This window comes from Athene cunicularia (assembly GCF_003259725.1).
Source record: "Athene cunicularia isolate RWA chromosome 18 unlocalized genomic scaffold, athCun1 chr18_part1, whole genome shotgun sequence".
Classification (NCBI taxonomy): domain Eukaryota; kingdom Metazoa; phylum Chordata; class Aves; order Strigiformes; family Strigidae; genus Athene; species Athene cunicularia.
This window is the reverse complement of record NW_020799123.1, coordinates 11,989,280-12,001,406: the sequence shown is the minus strand read 5'-3', so window position 1 is coordinate 12,001,406 and position 12,127 is coordinate 11,989,280. Positions and strand designations below refer to the sequence as shown.

The 12,127-nt window shown below is 49.2% G+C and overlaps 1 long non-coding RNA gene across 1 annotated transcript; it reads left to right on the top strand.

The window, feature by feature from the left end:
* The first annotated feature begins 667 nt into the window (after positions 1-667).
* On the top strand, positions 668-4,422 carry LOC113486994. Its single transcript, XR_003399689.1, has 3 exons — positions 668-894; positions 2,205-2,251; positions 4,123-4,422. It is a non-coding gene; the product is annotated as an uncharacterized LOC113486994 (long non-coding RNA).
* Positions 4,423-12,127: the final 7,705 nt, after the last annotated feature.

Here is a 12,127-nt window from a genome sequence, read left to right as displayed (position 1 = left end):
GGGAAGGAGGGCAGAGCCCGTGCAGCGCTGACGTACAGCACTTGGGTGGTGGCAACGAAACTGCAGTTCCTGAAGTGTCGGAGGGAATCACACCGGGTCTGCCCTGCTGCATATCAGGGATCTGTCCTGAGCACTGAAATTCATGGTGAATGAATGAGAGGTGGAGGGGAAAAAACAATTTGCCGTGAGTTTGTCACTGGTAGATGTTAGGGGAAAGTGTTCTGTTGGTTTTATTAAAAAAAAGAGAAAGAAGCAGATGCAAAGGATGCCCCTGACACTGATAAAATATCACGTGCAGCACTAAGCTGAGAAATCGTCTGTCATCACACTCCCATACTTAAAATCTATTCAAGCCATCAGCTCTTCAGGGCAGGAATACGTTATCTGCTTGGTGCTATTTCCCAGAGCAATGCGTCGCAGCTGCTTAGCGGGTCACACCTGGGAGAAATAAAAACTCAATCTTGAGACCAGTGAGGCGGATAACGCAGCTTCCACTTGTGCTCAGGGGAGCGGTTGCAGGGGGGTGACATCCCCAGCGAGGAGCAGACGTTGGCAGGAGTTTACTTTTCCCTGTATACAACAGTGGCCATCCCTCACCTGATGCTTTGTGAGTGGGTTTCATTCTTGCAATGCTCAGTAAAGATAAAACAACCTTTTTCTGTTTTACAGGGAAGAAACTGAGTCAGAGGAACAGCTGTGGGGCTGGTGCAAAGCCCTGTGGAAAATGGGCGAGACCATGGAAGGGGAGAAATCCACCAGACTCCACTCCAGTCCCTATTTTTTTCCCCTTAGAGCCCAAGGGGTGATGAACTGGCACAAACACCGTCGCTCACCAGCCGGGATCTGACGTCCTTCCCATCAGCCAAGTCGTACCCCCAGCGGCTCCTGAAGCAGGTTGGACCCACGTCTGGCGTGTGGGGTGGGCACAGTGCAGACCTGAGGACTCGCGCTGGCTCATTGCCACTTTCTGCCAATCCCTCCCATGTTCTTCTTCTGTAGTGTATTTATTTACTTTTTTTTTTTTCCCCCCCCCCCTTTCCCCCGCTGGAGAACAGGCAGCACTGTGAGAGAGTTGCAGTTGCTGTGGAGTGGGTTGGGTGGCGAGGGGAACCTGGCTGGCAGTAGCCTGAGGCTATCATAAAAGAAACTGAAACAGGAGTGTTAATGCTTTGGCTGAGTTATGGAGAAATGGTTTTACTGTTCGAAAGGAAACTGTGAGAGTAATACGTCTGGGAGGGTCTGGGGGCACGCTGCACCCCTTTGGGGGCTTGGGAGCAAGTGCGGGCTGGCAGGACGCTTGAGGGCACTGCGGGGGGTATGCAGAGAGATGCAGAACTGCAGATAATTTTGTCTGCGTGCAGGTCTCCAGTCCAACCCCACTGAGTGCTGGCCGCATTGGGCTGCTCGGTGCATGACCTGTCAAGGCCTGAGTATCTCCAAGGATGGAGATCCCACAACCTCTCTGTCCTTGTTCCAGTGTCTGACCACCCTGATGGTGAAAAAAGTTTCTCCTAATGCCCCGTGTCCTCGCTTGTGACCATTATCTCTTGTCCTGTGCACGAGCAGCCTGGCTCTGTCTTCTCTGCACCCTGCAATTAGGCAATTGAAGATGGTAATGAGATTCATTCTCTTCCTCTCCAAGGCTGATCAAATCCAGTTCTCTCCAGCTGTTCCCAGCTCTCCACCATCTCAGTGTCTTCTGCTGGACTCAAGTCCATGTCCATCTTGTACAAGACGGGGCCGGGACTGGACGCTGTACTGCCGATGTGGTCTTGCAGGTGGTGACCCCCCCTTGGGTGGGCAGCACAGGGCTCTGCCTTCCTCTGCGTTTCATCGCTCTGGTCCTTTCAGAGGTTAAATGACGTGCTGGCAATGGCAGCCCTTGTGTGCGCTTGCATCTGTGATGCTTGAGAGCATTACATCACGTCACGTGGAGGAGGAAAGGAGTTGTCCTCTCGTTCAGGTTTCTCAGTCCACGTGATCATTCAGCCGGTGCCTACCTGCACAATATGGACGTGGGGTGTTTGGTTTTGCTCTCCTGGTCTTGTCCCGTTCCTAAAGTCTTTAGGAGAACATCTTCAGCCAGCACAATCCCCTGCTGGCAAGAGTCAGAGTAACTCCACTGAAGTTCAAAGCTCCTAGAACAACAATCTGCTGGGAATTATGAATAAATGCAAATAGTGTTTGTTTGATTTACTTTTCAGGTCTGGCCAGGAAACCTTCAAGTAGCAGCACTTTCCCTTTTAAGCAGGTAAGTGCTTTTTAAAAAACATACACGGGAATGTCTGTGCTTCTCTGTTTATTGCTATAAATCTTCCTGTGCCTGAGCTTTTAAATAGTGATTCACGTGGTAGCTTCATGCTGATGAAATTCATGGATGTGAGGAGCTGAGGGACCGAGCGGCTGTAGCGCATGGCGGGACACCTACTCCAAATTGGAGAGGGGGACAGAAAACACGGGCGCGGGGGAAGGAGGTGATGGGGAGGGGAGGAGAATGAGGTCGGAGGAGACCTGGACAGGCAGTAGATGATGGTCGAGTCGCTGGTCCAGGCTGGGGGGGGTGGTGGGATGATGATCCTCGGTGCTGGTACATGGGAGGTGGGGGCGCTGGTTCATGGGAGATTTATTTCATCTGGGGAATCTGATCTGTTGGGGTGAACGGGAGTGTGAGGAAGTTCTTTGAGAAGAGATGGTGAATGATCGAATCAGCTGAGATTTTTGGCTCGAATATTTTGTTTTAAAATTCTGTAGTAAAATGTTTTTTCAGTTTTGATATTCATTTTTTCAACATTTTTCCACGAAAGGCAGAAACATTTTTTCAGGGGAGGGGGAAGTGTAACCTAACCTCCAAATTTCTGTCCCAAACCAGTTTTGACCAGCCATACCAACAATATAATCATCAGAGGGTTGGTTTTGTGTTTTTTTTTTTTTTTTTCCCTCCTTAGCAAACAGCAGGCCAAGTATCATTTAAAAAAAAAAAAATCACCAATAAAAAAAAAAAATATAGCAGCCTTTTGCCATACATGGCTGGTGTATTTTTCCTTTGGAAGTTGGCCACCCCAAGCACACACAGGGCTCTGTGTGAGCCTACCTCACCCTCCAAAAAAGAGCAGAAGAGAAAAACTCCCTGTGACTTGGATGGGTTCCTTATGGGGGGGAGGTGGGCTGGCGGGAAGGGGGGAGAGCGCAAGGCAGCGTTTTGAACTAAGTTCCTTTTTCTATTTTATTTAGATTAGGTTCTGCTCAGCAGGGTGATTTCTTAATTAGAGCAGCCCAGTCTTGCAGGCCTGTCGCTCCAGACCCCTGCTCTGCCTTCTTAAGTTTCACGAGGGAAGTTGTCGTGCCTTATTTCCTGAGCTCTAATATTTGAGCAGTTTGCGGTGATTTCAATGGGAGGAAAAGACATGTAATTTAATCATCTTTATTAGATTTTGGGCGAAGGAGGGGGCAAAGCAGTAGGAACCGTGTCCTCTGCCTGTCTCTTGACTTTCTCCTCTGCTTCTAGTGGTCAGAGATGAGATTTCATGGGCGGAGAAGCAGAAAAGCAATGATCCTAAAAGACCATGTGCTGATGGACTTTTTGTCCCAAGGTTGGGAAGTTTTCCCAAGCAGTAGCTGTTATCTCAGTCTCAGGGAGATCAACAACCCTGCATGGATCCCTCATGGGCTTATTAATAACTCGCTGTGATTAAAAATTTGGATTTTTAATCTTCTTGATGACGTGAAAGGGAATCCTGTCCCTCCGAAGGGTGTTGCTAGAGTGGGATGAGAGGTCGATGGAACTGCTTCAAGCAGAGTAAACGGGGAAGCAAAATGTGGAGTTTTGCAAATTTTGGGTGTTTTCTGGGATTCCAAGGGGGCAGGCAGAGTGTTTCGGGGGTAGCCTTCCTCTGCAGGGAGTGTGGGTTTGCTGATGTGTCACGGGCACGGCTCTGCTCAGCTCCCACTTACAGAGAGCAGCTGGGAGCTTCCCCCAGCCCCTCTGGGCCATGGTGGGGGAAAGTGATAAGAACAAAAATTGGGGAAATTTTTTGAGACTAGAAATGGTGGGGAAAAAAAGGCATCATGTCACGGTCGTGGCTCAAAAGTTTGATTCCTCCTTTTACCCTGCTCACTGTGCAGAGCTGATACCAAAGAGCGGTGGGGACGCAATCGAGGCGCCGAGGGACACTGGGACCGCCGCGTTTTGGTGGATGGTGGAGGAGGAAATCTGCTCACACCAAGACCTCTGACTCCCTGCCTGCGCATACGCACCATATGCTCCATCTTTACTTCATGTAAATCAATGCTAATCCACCGATGCCAATGAAGCCGGGCTATTTTAGCCATCGAGAACCCGGCCTTCTGTGTCGTACGCGCTCAGCTGTGACTTCGTGGTTTAAAAAAATATTAAGCAACTCTCAGTGGGGAGCAAGGGGCCACATACACATTTAATTCAAGTGAAATAAAATTCTGCGTTTGTTTTTTTTTTTTTTTAAAATCCATTTTATGGCTGGAACAATAGCGAAAGAAGCAAATATTTGTTACCTGGAGACACCGTATTCTCTCCCTCTCACCACATGGGTCTGAGTTATTATTTTTCTAGCTGGCCCTATGAAAGGCTCCTGTGGAGGATGGGAGAGGTTTATAACTCAGTAATAGGCTTCTCGCCTCAAAGTGGTTCCAGTCGCTCTCAGCTGGGTTGGGGTGTGATGGTTTCCATTACGTGCCCTCAGCGGGCGAGAGCCAGTTGTAATTACGTTCAGCGCCTTTGCAGTGGGCAGCAAACGGGTGCGGGGTGCTGCGGGGGCAAACGGGGTAATGCCGAGCCACGGAGGAGCTGAAGTACAGGTGGCTGCTCACACCCTCCGGGGACAGGTGATGGTCAGGGAGAAAAACATCTGCATTATCCAAGTTTGGCAATAACTTTTTTAAAAATGCCCTTTTTTTGTTGTTGTTGTGTTTTTTTTTTGTTTTTCCCCTGAGAGGGTCACTTTGTGTTTGAAGAAGGAACGGCATCGCTGCAGCTGTGGCTTTTACAGGATGATATGTGTTTAAGGTGTTGCGTTTAGTGGGTTGCATGGTCCTAATCATGAGGTTTAGCAGCTGTTTATCTGCGTTTGGTGTATCTCCCCCCATGCAGCTGCTCTGCGAGTGGAGGTGGCTCCCTCATTTATCCTGCTGGTGACGTGAGGGAAAAAAATATCCAGAAAGCTTCCTCTTTAGGGACAGCAACGTGACTCAGTAAACCACTGTCATGTCACCCGTGGCACGGCAGGACCATGGCTCTGCGGAGAGGGATGCGGTGAGCGGTGGAGGAGGAGGAAGGTTGTGATGATGGTGCGCTGGGAGAGGCACTTGCCAGATCTGGGGAGAATTGTCAGGGCTGTGGGAAAGACCTTGTGTAAATGCTGAGTGGGATGTGCTTGTCCCACGACACATCCACGGTCCTTCCTGTCCTCCCCACCCTGCATGGGAGCCAGCACAAAGCTGCCCTGTGGAGCAGGGATGCTTTTGTCCAAGGTGTTGCTTGAAAAGCCCATGATACACCGTCCTCAGGCAGATGGGCTGTGAAAGCAGCTGCAGGTGCCAGGGAAAACTTCTGCTAGTACATCCTACCTGTGTGTTTTCATCACGGAGGGGCTGAAAAAAACCTGCTGCTGCTGGCAAAGTAAGTTGCTTCAGTTGTAAGCTTGTTTCGGGGGGAAGCTGCAGCAGCTTGGAGCTTGGTGTGTGGAAAGCAGCATGCCTTGTGAGAGAGGGAGAAAGAAATTTCAAATTAAAACCAGAAAGCCCCTTTTCCCTCCATCTCTTGATGTTTTGATTCAAGGGATGCATAATTATAATCATTATTTTTAAGGGCAGCTCCCCCCTCCACCTCCCAGGGTCTGTGTTATCTCTTGAACCACCCTCCGACTTTTGATTGCAAAAATGACACTGGAGAGAAACTCTATCTGCTGGGAGTGAGGCGGCTTCAACCCCTCCTCCTCCTCCCTGAGACCATCCGAGCTGCAGGGGTAGGAAAGGAAGAGGAGGGAGTGATGAAGGTCACCTTCCGCTGCCCCGGGAAGGTAACGAACCCCACGCAAAGGCCCAGGTCGAGCTCTCCAGAGTCATTATCGCAACAGGCTGCGAAAGGTTAGGGAGGAAAGAGCTTTTCGGAAGTCTTTGCCCGCTAATTGATTGCGAAGAGCGGAAGGAAGGATGTATCGAAAAAAGAAAAAGCCCCTGCGCTGTTTGTAACCCCCCTCCTCCCCTTCCCGAAACGTGCACGGCCAGGAGGCAGCAGGTTGTAGTTTTAACTGTAACAGAGCAGAAGGGAAATCAGATTCAACAGGAGCAGGGTCTCCTTTCAGTCTAATGGCAGATGTGGAAAATGTTTTCCAGCATCATTAGGAGGGATGAAAAAGCACGGAGGGCCGGGTTGTGCCCTGTCCCTGCCCGGTGAGGAGTGCCCGGGGTGGGGGGCTGTGCTGGCTCGCTTTGCTCGGTCTGAGGGATGCAAGCTCTTGGCACGTAGCATGGCACGGCTCCTGCTCGCCTCGCCTGCACCGCTGGCACCCACACCAGCATGCTCCAGCCCCTCCGAGCCACACGTGATGGTCCTTTAGGGGCAAACTTGCCCCAACGTGAGCAGATGCTGCGGCCGACGTAATGTGTGGGGCAGGTGGCTGCTCCCATAAAACCCCCCTTTGAGAAGGTACGTGCTGTTTTTAGCATGAGCTGGTGGGAGTTGTGCCTCCGGCATTTGCAGCCAGCCCAGAGCCGGGATGAAGGACTGAAATGCCAGTTTGACTCATCCTCAGCCCATGCACAGACAAAATGCACGGCAGCCACGGCACGAGGGTTGAGCCCGAACCGGCTCTGGCCATTAATGATGCCCATCGATGGGCTGAAATACGAGGGGATTAGTCCAGAGCTTTTCTACAAATTTTCCTTCCTTACAGTGCATCAGCCCACGTGTTTCTGTAGCCTTGGGAACAGGCCATGGATAAGGTCTCCAGATGTTTCCCAGGGAAAACCAAAGTACCAGGTGCTCCGCAGGGTCCCCAGGGGTGGGCTGCATTGCACAGACCGGACAGAGGCTGGAGAGGAGATTTCTCCTTCTGATTTGAGCCGTAGAGAAGCTGCTCAGCTCTGCACACCGGAGGGGACGGGTTGAGAAGGAAGTCCTTGCAATGTTTGTGGCTTTCTGACCCCAGGTGAGATGGTGCCCAGAAATGAAAAGCAGCTGCAGAATTTGCCTCCTCCCAAGACTGAATGAAACCAGAGCACTCTAAGATGACCCAGTGCAAGAATGAATCCACTCAAATGGCACCAAAGGATTGTCTAAGTACACCGAGTATCTCCTGGAACAACACTGTGTCAGTATCTACACCCAGGCAGCCTAATTTCTATTTCCTAACGGAGTCTTTGAAAAGAAAACAGACAATTCATGCCATCCCCTAACCACTACCTCTCCTTAACCTTTCAGTCTGGCTTCCAGACCTGGGAGGGAGAAAATGCCGTGGAAGAGATGAGCTACTCTCTGGGGAGTGACTTCTTTCTCAATGCTAAAGAGTGAATGTCGGTGCAACCTCAGGACAGTGATTAATCACCATTGTTATATTGGTCAAGAAGAAAAAAAGAAAAAAAAGATTTTTAGAGCTGACAGGATTTGCCCAAGTCACCTGGATAAAATTGGGAACACTCCCTGACTGATCAGGAACAGACTGAGACTGGAAACCAGTTGCCTTGATGCCTTGCTCTAACCACTAGACGACCCACCCTGTATGAGCAAACGGAATAAAATTTGAAAGAAAACAAAAATTTGACTTGAAAAATGTGTTCCGCATAGAACCAGAATGTTCAGCGGAGAAAAAAGGATGCAGTCCAAAGTTTTACTTCCAGGCAAACATTTCAAAATGGACTTATAATGTACCCTTTCATTTAGATTTTATATGAAGGTTTTACTTGAACTTGTAATGAAGATGGAAAAATCCGAGGTTGCCATGGCTACTGGCACTTTGCCTAATACACTCAAATCTTTTTCCCCTAATAAAATTGATTTCAGAAACCCCCCCTATAAAAAGGGAAGAGTTAAAGACCCTATAAACAACTGTAGGATGAAGAATATTATTCCATGTAAAGCAGGTTCTGAACATCATGGCGAGGCAATTATGTTTTTTTGTTGTTTTTTTTTTTTTTCTCCTCAACCAATTAGGTCTCCAAAACCCAGAGTCCTGCTCTAGATGGTTCTCCTGCTAATAACTAAGAAAATGCCAGGAATATTGGGAGGTGGTGAGCAAAGTGCCTCGTGCTCTTTCTGGGATGCTCTGCTCTCGGTTGGAAATGCATCTACCTTGTCATGTAGGAAGGAACTTGGTTATTTCGGGTGCTCTGGCAGTCTGCAGCTCCATCTCAGCTGTGATGGACCCTCTTGGGCAGGCATCTCAGTCATGCTGGGTTCTGCACAGCACTCGTGCCAGCAAAATTCGAGATATCTCAGAGTTCCCGGTACTGTACAGCGGTTGCTGCTGGTGAGACGCTGCATATTTGACCTAAATCAAGGGCTGCACTTGAGATCTTGTTGGGTTAGTATGTGTGTTTTTATGATCTGGGTCTTGGCTGGAAGATGAGCTGGTCCAAGCCCTGATGCACACCCTGGATATTGGAGGCAGAAAGCAGCTGGGAAGGGGTAGAAGAGGCCGCTTGTAGCTGTCTCCTCTGGATTATCGGACTATCTGCACCTCCCTGGCTGAGCCAGGAGACTTGGATCCAACAATGCTCTTCTTCAGCTTTGGCTGCTGCTTCTTCTTGTCATCCCTGCCGGGATGGGTTCTTTGTTCATGGGAGCAGAGAGGGCTCTGGCCCTTCCCTTCTGCTTTGCAGCGTGGTTGCCTTGTTGGCCTGGTGAATTCAGGTGAGACTGGGGCTTTTGGAGCTTTTGTCCTTGCAATTTCCCCTGGAGATCTTGGTGGGAGGAGATTTGGGACATGCAGAGAAGAGGTTGGGCTTTGAGATCTTCTCAGAGGAGACCATGCTCAAATTTCAGGGGTGGCTGGACAGAGTGTGTGTGCGCAGGAGTCACTAGGGCGGGTCAAAAAAAATGTTGTGACACTCATGAGGGTAGGAGACAGCACAGACCATGGAGATGCATGATAAAACCCTGTGGAGTTGTCCTGGCCCTGACTTTGCTGGTGGGGTGGAGAGAACTGCTGATGCTCTCGTTCTCTTCAAGGCTTTTGGGGGATCCTTTTAATGCAACGGCTCTTTGGCTTTTAAAACTGGTGGCTGTCCGCCAGCCCGATTTATTTTAAACATCTGTTTCTGATTTGAAAATGTCCAGATCTCAAAATCTTTAATCTTCTCACACCTAGGGATTTTTGTTTTGTTTTGTTTTGTTTTTTTTTGTAAAAGTCTGAACCACGTGCACAGGATAAGGGTTAAAAAGCAATACGGACTGTTTATAAAAAAAAAAAAAAAAGAAAGAGAAACAGTAAAACAAACAAAAAATAATCCAGCTGGCACTCTTCTATTATCAAAGCAAGATGCAGCATGGAGATTTGTGGATGCCATCAAGTAAGGCTTTTGTCTCACCACCATAATCACTGACGGAACTCCCTGAACTTAGTGCTGAAAACGATCCTGATAGATCCCTCCCGGGTGAAGGAAACTCGGAGTATTTGTAAGACCGAAACAGGTTGTCTTCCCGTATGGTTAAATCCAGTTCTGGTGTAAAACTGGAAGGCTTGGGTCCCCTCAGCAGGGCAGGAAGGCTTTCCCTCCTTGACCTGGGATTTGGGAAGGTCACTTGATCTTCCCTGCGTCTGCCACGGAGGCGGAGAGGAGAGGAGGTCAGGTCACCCCGGGGAAACCTCTCCTGGGGAGGGGACAGGAAGGACTCGGACATGAATCACCAGGAGGACTTCAAAGGAGGTTCCTGCCCTCCCAGCGCAGGAGGAACAGCACGGGATGAGCCCTGCTCCACGCCGAGAGAGTCCCCAGGACGTTTCGCATTAGTAGCATGTGATGGAAATCCAATTTTTTTTTTTTTTTTTTTTTTTTTTTTTTTTTTTTTTATAGCAACCTACAATTAACGGTGCAGCTCAAAGGGGCTGTATATACAAACGTCTAACTGAAGACACTTGCTGCAGAAAGTTGTTTCTTTTCAGGCTTATTTAAGATCTAAACAAGCGATTAAACTTTTAGCTCCGCAGAAACGCTCATCACTTGCCAAACTGCTCTGGGAGTGCTACCGCCGGCTTCGAAGTGAGTTGACCAAGCGCCTTTGTGGGCTCCCTCCTGCTGCATTTTCATGCCTGTTTGCACACTGGTCCTTGTGCTGCTGTAGCAAAGGACTGGGCAGAGCGGAGACGAGCTCAAAGCACATCTGATAGATGGTGTCTTCTGTTCTGGAGCATCCCCCATGGCCTCCGAGGCACGTCGCACCGTCCTGCTGCTGCCTAGATGGTTGGTACGGAGGGATGCTGAGAGAGGATAAGCACTGGGTGCCCTTGTACCCTAGGTGGTACCGCCCATGTGAAGGCAGCAGCATCTTCCCGTACATCTCGTGGGGATGCTGTGCCAGCAGAGATGGGGGTGGGAGGAGAGCGCCGTGTTCCCCCGTTCCCCCCACGATACACGTGTGGGTTGGGGCTGCTGCCTTTTCCTCCCTCCCATTCCACTGCGGCTCTCCTCAGAGCAGAAGGGCTTTTAAATGCCTCCCTGTGCACTAAGAGTTAAGGGGACTGCGCAGCTCCGAAGATAAGAAACAGATGATAAAGGTTAGAGGAGGGATCGCGTTTCCATTATGCAGCCTGTAAATGCAAACTAATTAGAATGCAGCCTTGTTTCCAAGAAAATGCAAAGAAAGAAAAAAGAAAAAAAAAATTTAAAAATCCCCCTTTCCTCCCCAGGAAAGAAGCTGAGCGAGCAGCAAAGGCTGGAGAATATGGAATAACTCAGCTTTGCTACTTGGATGTGCCGAGAGCGGGAAAAAGCCCATCAGCCGAGGGGCGTGTGCGAGGTCGCTCCGTAGGTTGGACCTGATGCTTCGTCGTGTCCGCCCAACGCTCAGCTGCAGCAGGATGGGAACTAAAGCAAAACCCAGTGGGTTTTGGTGTGTTACGAGATTTTAGAGCATCAAGTGAAGGAGCCCAGCACAACTGCAACGCGGTGGTTGCCATTTAAGAAGAAAGCACTTAAGCCTGTGCTAAAGTTAGGCATGTTTATTGCTATTTACACTGACATAGATACCTGCTGGGCTCTCGTCTTACTAAGGCAGAAGGGAAACGTGCCCCTAAATTTTTTGCTGACCTGGTGCCTAGGGTTTTATTGGCAAAAAGGGTCTAAATGCCGGTTATTTGGGGGACTTTAACGCCACCTATCCTTACCCATTCCCCGAGAAAGGAGAGTAGGTCCTTATCTAGTGACTTAGAGACATGCTGCAGTTTCCCTCTGTAGATCAGCTGGATGTGAATGTATGACCAACATTGAGTTTCCTTTTTTTTTTTAATTTTTTTTCCCTTTTGTTTTCATTTTCTTTTCAGCTTTATTTTTGTCTCCTCTGCAGCTCATTAGCATCTTCCCTTCCCCTGCTTGCTTTTTCCCCCCCTTGCTTTCTTCTGGAACCTAGAAGTATTTCACTGTGGCTTGCCAAATGATTTCTATCTCAGTGAAAAAGAACTTGCTATTTCCTGAAAACCTACCACTGTTTTCTCTCGCTCTCTCTCCCTCTCTCTCTAATACATTCTGAGCATTGAAACAAATCCAGGTAACTTGATAAGAAGTTAGTGAAAACAAATGAATTCTGTTTTGCAAAGGTGCATTGAGGAGAAGGGCAGCAGTGTTTGGAAGGGAGGGAATTGTCTCTGCTGAAAAGAGATTTCAAGGGACATCTGGCTTTAAAATCCCCCCTTGCCAAAATTTGCAGGGGAGAAATGGCAAAAGAGGAGGCTCTGTAGTTTTCCATTAGGGCTTTTTTTCGGGTTATTTTAGATGTTGCTTGTGAGAAAACGCTGGGATGACATGGTTTGGTCAGTACAATTCGATGTGGGTTCACTGCCAGTTGTTTCGCACCAAGGGGGGGCGAGAGGGGCTGCGCTTTCCACCTGATGAACCCCAACCTCCTGAGGAGCCCCCGCTCCCCGCCGGTGGCCCCGCTAGC